This window comes from Nesoenas mayeri (assembly GCF_963082525.1).
Source record: "Nesoenas mayeri genome assembly, chromosome: 36".
NCBI classification, from domain to species: Eukaryota; Metazoa; Chordata; class Aves; order Columbiformes; family Columbidae; genus Nesoenas; species Nesoenas mayeri.
Genome location: NC_137577.1, coordinates 280,428 through 289,600, shown reverse-complemented (window position 1 = coordinate 289,600; position 9,173 = coordinate 280,428).

The window sequence follows — 9,173 nt, the reverse complement described above, 5'->3', positions numbered from 1 at the left end:
GGACATTTTAAAACCATCCGCTATCGATGACTTAAACCGCGACCCCCAAATTTAAACCCGATCCCCCCGATTTCTTGAGCGTCGCGCAACCCCGAAGCCAAATCCCAAGTGTCTGGGATTGGAATTGCCCCCCCAAGTTGTTGGTTTTGAGGTTAAAATGGTGGAAACTGGGGAATTATGGGGCAAGGGGGGAGATGGGTGTGATTAACCAGCCCCAAAATGGGCTTTTTCTGGCTCAATATGGAGGGGATGAGCGAGAGTCGCTCACACGCGGCATCTCCATACGGCACCACCAAAACCCCATAGAAATAAGGCAGAGGAGCTAACGAGGCGAAACATCGTTAAATAACCATCTTGTAATTAGTGTGTAGAGCTCCCACATCCCACCCCCCCCCGCCCTCCATGCCCAGGGACCGTACGAAAAATGGGGGGGACGAGGTGGGATAACCCGAGGGACAAGATGGCGCCGCTGAGGCTCCCGTCGCCCTCATGAGCAAAGGTCCATGTTGTGCCCATCAGGGGCCAAATCCCAGTTCTAGAGGAAGAGGAGGATGATGAAGGGGGGTGGTTGTGTCTTTATGGCGTCGCTCGCCGAGGATCCCGAAGCGGACGGAGAAGAAAAAGGGTGATTAACCACATTAATTAGCAGCATAAGGTACGGACGGTCGCTCGTCAATGTTTCCCGTGATCCTTGTGTCTCGCTCTGCACGGACCCTTGTGTGTCGCTCCCAAAAAGCGGCTTCGGCCCCTCGTGTGGCCGCCGGCTCAAAATGGCGGCACTTGAAGCACCTCAGGGTGCAAAATGGCGCCAAAATCACCTCAGGGCGCAAAATGGCGCCAAAATCACCTCAGGGCGCAAAATGGTGGTACCTGAATCGCCTCAGGGCGCAAAATGGCGCCAGAATCACCTCAGGACTCAAAATGGTGGTACCTGAATCACCTCAGGGGTCAAAATGGCGCCAAAAATCACCTCAGGGATCTGAATGGCGCCAAAATCACCTCAGGGCTCAAAATGGCGCCAGAATCACCTCAGGGCTCAAAATGGCACCAGATTTGCCTCAGGGCTCAAAATGGCGCCAGAATCGCCCAAGGGACAAAATGGCGCCAGAATTGCCTCAGGGCTCAAAATGGCGCCAGAATCACCTCAGGGCTCAAAATGGCACCAGAATCGCCTCAGGGCGCAAAATGGTGCCAGAATCACCTCAGGGTTCAAAATAGTGGTACCTAAATCACCTCAGGGATCTAAATGGTGGTACCAGAATCACCTCAGGGGTCAAAATGGCGCCAGAATCACCTCAGCGCTCAAAATGTCACCAGAATCACCTCAGGGCGCAAAATGGCGCCAGAATCACCTCAGGGCGCAAAATGGCGCCAGAACCACCTCAGGGCTCAAAATGGCGCCAAAACCACCTCAGGGATTTAAATGGCGACAGAATCACCTCAGGGATCTGAATGGTGCAAGAACCACCTCAGGGTTTAAAATGGCGCCAAAATCACCTCAGGGGTCAAAATGGCGCCAAAATCACCTCAGGGATCTAAATGGTGATACCTGAATCACCTCAGGGTCAAAATGGCGCCAGAATCGCCTCAGGGCGCAAAATGGTGGTACCTGAATCACCTCAGGGCTCAAAATGGCACCAGAATCACCTCAGGACTCAAAATGGTGGTACCTGAATCACCTCGGGGATCTATATGGTGGTACCAGCTTCACTTCTGGGCTCAAAATGGTGTCAGAATCACCTCAGGGATCAAAATGGCACCTGAATCACCTCAGGGGTCAAAATGGCGCCAAAATCACCTCAGGGATCTAAATGGTGATACCTGAATCACTTCAGGGTCAAAATGGTGCCAGAATCGCCTCAGGACTCAAAATGGTGGTACCTGAATCACCTCAGGGCGCAAAATGGCGCCAAAAATCACCTCAGGGATCTGAGTGGTGCAAGAATCACCTCAGGGCTCAGAATGGTGCCAAAATCACCTCAGGGCTCAAAATGGCGCCAGAATCACCTCAGGCCCCAAAATGGCGCCCCCCAATCACCTCAGGTCACAAGGGCGTGCGTGTCCGTGTCCAGCGAGGCGCCGTGTCTCCAGAGAAGCGCTCCATCTTTCCGCGGCTCCTCACCCGTCCCCCACTCTTTAAAACCCCCCGTGGGGGTTCTCAACCGGCGCCGCCATGTTGGCGTCTCAACCATCGCGGTGAACGCGTTGGTGCTGCAGGAGGTTGGAGGGGTGCGCGAAGCCTTTGTCGCACACGCTGCACTTGTACGGCGTCTCCCCCGTGTGCACCTTCTCGTGCACGGCCAAGTAGGCGACGTCCTTGAAGAACTTATGGCAGAAACTACACTTGTATGGCCGCTCCTGGCTGTGCACGCGGTGGTGCTGGAGGAGCAAAGATGGCCGCGGCGAACGCCTTCCCGCACGCCTCGCACTTGTACGGCCGCTCGCCGGTGTGCGCCCGCTCGTGGATCACCAAGTAGGACGACTGTTTGAACGCCTTCCCGCAGGTCTTGCACACGAAGGGCCGCTCGCCCGTGTGGACGCGCTCGTGCGACGACAACGCGTTGGATTGCTTGAACCCCTTCCCGCACAGCGGGCACACGAACGGCCGATCGCCCGTGTGGACGCGCTCGTGCACCTTCAAGCTGTGCCCGTAGGTGAACTTCTTCCCGCAAACGCCGCAGACGTGGGGTTTGTCGTCGCAGTGTTGGCGTTGGTGCAAGAGTAACGCGTTGGACGTGGGGAAGTCCTTCCCGCAGTCGGCGCACTTGAAGGGTTTCTCGGCGCAGTGGGTGAGCGCGTGGCGCTGCAGCTCGTACGGCGTCTTGAAGCTCTTGGCGCAACGCGGGCAGCGGAACGGCCGTTCGCCGCTGTGGATGCGGCGGTGTTCCTGGAGGTTGGACGAACGTTTGAAACGCTTCCCGCACAGTTCGCACCGAAACGGACGTTCCTCCGTGTGTACCAAACGGTGGCTCTTGAAGTCCGAGTGACGCTTGAAGGACGCCTGACACAGGTCGCAACGGAACGGCCGCTCCTCGTTGTGCACAACCTCGTGGCTGAACAGCTCCCACGCTCGTTTGAACGCCTTCTCGCACACGCCGCACTGGAACGGCTTCTCGTCCACAATCACCTCGCGGATCTCCAGCTCGCCCACGCCGCGTTTGGCGTTGGCGGCCTCATCCAGCTCCCCCACCGCGCTCCCCAGCACCAATTTGGCCGTGGAGTAGATGCCGCGCTCGTCGATGAGCTGCACAAAGCCCGGCTTAGCGCGGGCGGCGTCAGGCGAGCAGGAGCGCGACGGTCGCTCCTCATCCTCCTCGCCGCTCCGCGCCGGTTCCTCCGGTGCGTTTTCCGGCTCTTTTTGCCCGAATTCACCCCAGAGGAAGCGCAGCCGCTTCCCGCGCGACGGTCCCGGCTCTTCGGCGCTTTCCCCGCGGTTCGGCTCGGGTTTTAGGTACAACCAGCGCTTCCTCCGGCACGGCCGCTCCTCGTCATCCTCGCGGTAGATCCTGTTGGCGCCACGCGAGGGTAAAACCCCCCGGCCGCGGCAGCAGCGGCGCGAACGGCGCGGGGAAGCGTCGCCGGGTTCTTCTCGGGGTTGCGGCTCCTCCTCTTCCTCCTCCTGCTCTTCGTCGCAAGGGGAAGAGGATGGGGGGGAAAATGCAGGAGCCGGGCGCCCGGCCATGGCGGCACCTGCGGGAACAACAACAGAAGAGCCGGTTGGTTTACACGGTAAAAGAGAAGTGGAGTGGGTTGGTTTAGATGGTTAAAATGGGAGAGAAGTGGAGTCGGTATGGATGGTAAAAGAGAAAGGGAGTTGGTTGGTTTAGATGGTAAAAGAGAAGTGGAGTCGGTTGGTTTAGATGGTAAAAGAGAAGGGGAGCTGGTTGGTTTAGATGGTGAAAATGGGACAGAAGTGTAGTCAGTTGGTTTAGATGGTAAAAATGGAACAGAAGTGGAGTCGGTTGGTTTAGATGGTAGAAAGGGGAGAGAAATGGAGTCGTTTGGTTTAGATGGTAAAAGAGAAGTGGAGTGGGTTGGTTTACATGGTAAAAGAGAAGTGGAGCTGGTTGGTTTAGATGGTAAAAGAGAAGGGGAGTCGCTTGGTTTAGATGGTAAAAGAGAAGTGGAGTCGTTTGGTTTAGATGGTAAAAGAGAAGTGGAGTCGTTTGGTTTAGATGGTAAGAGAGAAGTGGAGTCAGTTGGTTTACATGGTTAAAATGGAGAAAAGTGGAGTCGGTTGGTTTAGATGGTAAAAATGGGAAAAAAGTGGAGTCGGTTGGTTTAGATGGTAAAAGAGAAGTGGAGTCGGTTGGTTTAGATAGTAGAAGAGAAGTGGAGTGGGTTGGTTTACATGGTGAAAATGGGAGAGAAGTGGAGCCAGTTGTTTTAGATGGTAAAAGAGAAGTGGAGCCAGTTGGTTTACATGGTAAAAGAGAAGTGGAGTCGCTTGGTTTAGACGGTAAAAGTGGGGATGGTTGTTTTAGATGGTAAAAGAGAAATGGAGTGGTTTGGTTTAGATGGTAAAAGAGAAGTGGAGTCAGTTGGTTTAGCCGGTAAAAGTGGGGATGGTTGTTTTAGATGGTAAATAAGAAGTGGAGTTGATTGGTTTAGATGGCAAATGAGAAGTGGAGTCAGTTGGTTTAGACAGTAAAAGTGGGGATGGTTGTTTTAGATGGTAAAAGAGAAGTGGAGTGGGTTGGTTTACACGGTAAAAACGGTTCAGCCTCAAAAAGGGGCCCCGAACCCCAACTTACCGCTCCTAAAGGGCGGCGGGCCGGGCGCTGAGCAGGTCGGGCGCGCCGCGGCGGAGCCGAAGCGCGGCCACGAGGGTTTCGGCGCAGTGGCGGCGCCGGCGAGCGGCCATCTTGGAGCGTCGGGATCGCCGCCGCGAGGTCTGAAATGGGGGGAAAAAATATTGGGGGGTTAGAGTGTGAATGTTAAGGGGGGTTTTGGGGGAAAAAAGGTGGGAAATGGGATCGGCGGCGGCACAAGAGGCTCCGAGGCAAAAATAGTGGGGGGACTGGGATATACTGGGGGGGTCTGGTTGGTACTGGGAGGGACTGGGATATACTGGGGGGGGTCTGGCTGATACTGGGAGGGACTGAGATATACTGGGGGGGGTCTGGTAGGTACTGGGAGGGACTGGCATATACTGGGGGGGGTCTGGTTGGTACTGGGAGGGACTGGGATATACTGGGAGCATCTGGTTGTAATGACATGAGGGGATCTGGTTGGTACTGGGAGGGACTGGGATATACTGTGGGGGGTCTGGTTGGTACTGGGAGGGACTGGCATATACTGGGGGGGTCTGGTTGGTACTGGGAGGGACTGGGATATACTGGGGGGGGTGTGGTTGATACTGGGAGGGACTGGGATATACTGGGGGGTGGTCCGGTTGGTACTGGGAGGGACTGGCACATACTGGGAGGCCCTGCCCCCCAACCTCCCAGTACATCCCAGTCCCTTCCAGTATCAACCAGGACCCCCCCAGTATATCCCAGTATCACTCAGACCCCCTCATCTCACTGCCCCCCCATCCCATTACAACCAGACCCCCCCAGTACATCCCAGTCCCTCCCAGCACCAACCAGACCCCCCCCAGTACATCCCAGTACCAGCCAGACCCCCCCCAGTATATCCCAGTCCCTCCCAGTACCAACCAGACCCCCCCAGTATATCCCAGTCCCTCCCAGTACCAACTAGACCCCCTCATATCATTACAACCAGCCCCTCCCAGTACATCCCAGTCCCTCCCAGTACCAACCAGATCTCCCCATCCCATTACAACCAGACCCTCCCATTATATCCCAGTCCCTCCCAGCACCAACCAGACCCCCCCAGTATATCCCAGTCCCTCCCAGTTTCTCCCCCCTCATCCCCTTCCCTCCCCCGTCCCCCCCAGACCCCCCGTTCCCGCCAAAACCCCTAGGTCCCCCCGTCCCCCTCAGTCCCCTCAGACCCCCCGTTCCCGCCAAAACCCCCGTCCCCCCGCAGACCCCCCCGTTCCCCTCAGACCCCACGGGTCCCCCCCAGTCCCGCCGGGTCCCCCCCCGTCCCCCTAAGTCCCCCCAGACCCCCCGTGTCCCCACCAGACCCCCCGTGTCCCCCCCGTCCCCCTCAGACCCACCGGATCCCTCCGGTCCCGCCGGTGCCGCCGCCTCAACGTCTCGCCCGAGCGACGCTTCCGGCCGCGCGTTAACGCCACTTCCGGGGAGGTGGGGGGGGGGAGCCGAGGCGCAGGCGCGGGGGGGTGTGGCGGGAAAGAGGGGGAGTGGCGGGAAATAGGGAGAGTGGCGGGAAATGAGCGCGGGCGCGGGAAGGCGGCGCTGTGTGGGGACACGAGGTGGGGACACGCGTGTGCAATGGGGACACGAGTGTGGGGTTGGGGACACGTGTGCAATGGGGACACGAGTGGGGTTGGGGACACGAGTGGGGTTGGGGACACGTGTGCAATGGGGACACGTGTGCAATGGGGACACGAGTGTGGGGTTGGGGACACGTGTGCAATGGGGACACGAGTGGGGTTGGGGACACGAGTGGGGTTTGGGACACGAGTGGGGTTGGGGACACGTGTGCAATGGGGACACGTGTGCAATGGGGACACGAGTGTGGGGTTGGGGACACGTGTGCAATGGGGACACGAGTGTGGGGTTGGGGACACGTGTGCAATGGGGGACATGAGTGGGGTTGGGGACACGTGTGCAATGGGGACACGAGTGTGGGGTTGGGGACACGAGTGTGGGGTTGGGGACACACGTGGGGTTGGGGACACGTGTGCAATGGGGACACGCGTGTGGGGTTGGGGACACGCGTGTGGGGTTGGGGACACGAGTGCAATAGGGACATGCGTGTGGGTTGGGGACACGCGTGCAATGGGGACACAGGTGTGGGGTTGGGGACACGAGTGTGGGGTTGGGGACACGTGTGCAATGGGGACATGAGTATGGGGTTGGGGACACGAGTGTGGGGTTGGGGACACACGTGGGGTTGGGGACACGTGTGCAATGGGGACACGCGTGTGGGGTTGGGGACACGCGTGGGGTTGGGGACACATGTGCAATGGGGGACACGAGTGGGGTTGGGGACACGAGTGGGGTTGGGGACACGTGTGCAATGGGACACGAGTGTGGGGTTGGGGACATGTGTGGGGTTGGGGACACGTGTGCAATGGGGGACATGAGTGGGGTTGGGGACATGAGTGTGGGGTTGGGGACACGTGTGCAATGGGGGAGACGAGTGGGGTTGGGGACACGAGTGTGGGGTTGGGGGACACGTGTGCAACGGGGACACGAGTGTGGGGTTGGGGACACGTGTGGGGTTGGGGACACGTGTGCAATGGGGACACGCGTGTGGGGTTGGGGACACGTGTGCAATGGGGACACGAGTGTGGGGTTGGGGACCCGAGTGTGGGGTTGGGGACACGTGTGCAATGGGGGACATGAGTGGGGTTGGGGACACGAGTGTGGGGAGCAGACGAGGTTCTTGGGGACATTTAGTGACACAGTTGGGTTGTGGTTGGACTCAATGATCTTAAAGGCCCAGGGGAAGCATCACTCCCCTTATCCTGCCAACTACGCCATTTTGGATACAGAACAGGACACCATTGGCCTTTATGGCCACGCTGTTGACTCCTGTTGCCCCCCAACTTGATGGCATCACATTGATGGTCTCAACCCCCTCATCTAAATCATCACTAGAGACCCAACACTGCCCCCTAGGGGACACCACCAATGAGATGCAGCCCCATTAACCCAACCCAGAGTAGACTTGGTCATGGGCTACCAGGATGACGTGAACCTTGACGCTTTCGCCTGTTGTTTTTAATGATATGGACACTCACATCCAAGATGCAGATGCAGGAGTCACCCGCGGCACAACCGGCCACCCGGCGCACCCCCTGGTCCTGGAGGACATTGAGCAGCTCCCTCAAGACGTTCCCCAAGGCCCAACGCCTGGAGACCATCACGTCCCATATGGCCAAGGCGGGGCTGTGGGCATGGAGAACGTGGTCAGCTCCGGCGCTGCAGCTCTGGTCCTACCAGCCTTGGTGTTTGGGGGACACGGTGACCCTGTCTGGGTGGGTAAGAGGGGGCTGGGCTGGGTGATGTGGTTGAAGGTGTTTCTGCTTGTCGTAGTGGGGGTGGATTTGGTGACCTTTGAAGGTCCCTTCCGATCCAAACTCTTCTATGGCTCTATGAGTCCATGATCATGATTCTATGGCTCTATGACTCTATGGCTCTATGACTCTATGGCTCCATGACTCCATGACTCTATGACTCCATGACTCTGTGATTCCATGATCATAATTCTATGATGATTTATGACTGTATGACTCCATGACTCTATGATTTTATGACTCTATGACTCTATGACCCTACGACTCTGTGATTCTATGACTCTATGACTCCATGACTCTGATTCTATGACCCTATGACTCTATGACTCTATGACCCTATGACTCCGATTCTATGACTATGACTCTATGACTCTATGGTTCTTTGACTATGACTCTATGACTATGACTCTATGACTCCATGACTCTATGACTCTATTACTCTATGATTTTATGACTCTATTACTCTATGACTCTATTACTCCAATTCTATGACTATGACTCTATGACTCTGTTACTCTATGGTTTTATGACTCTATTACTCTATGACTCTATGACTATTACTCCAATTCTATGACTATGACTCGATGATTCTATGACTCTATGACTCTATGATTCTGTGACTCTATGACTATGACTCTATGGCTATGATCCTATGACTCTATGACTATGACTCTATGACTCCATGACTATGGCTCTATGAGTCTTTGATTCTATGACTCTATGACTCTATTACTCTATGATTTTATGACTATTACTCTACTACTCTATGACTATGGCTCTATGGCTCTATGACTCCATGACTCTGATTCTATGACTATGACTCTATGATCCTATGACTCTATGACTCAATGACTCTGTGACTCTGTGGTTCTATGACTATATGACTCTATGACTCCATGACTATGACTCTATGGCTCTATGAGTCTTTGATTCTATGACTCTATGACTCCCTATGACTCTATTACTCTATGATTTTATGACTCTATTACTCTATGACTATGACTCTATGACTCCATGACTCTATGACTCTGATTCTATGACTATGACTCTATGATCC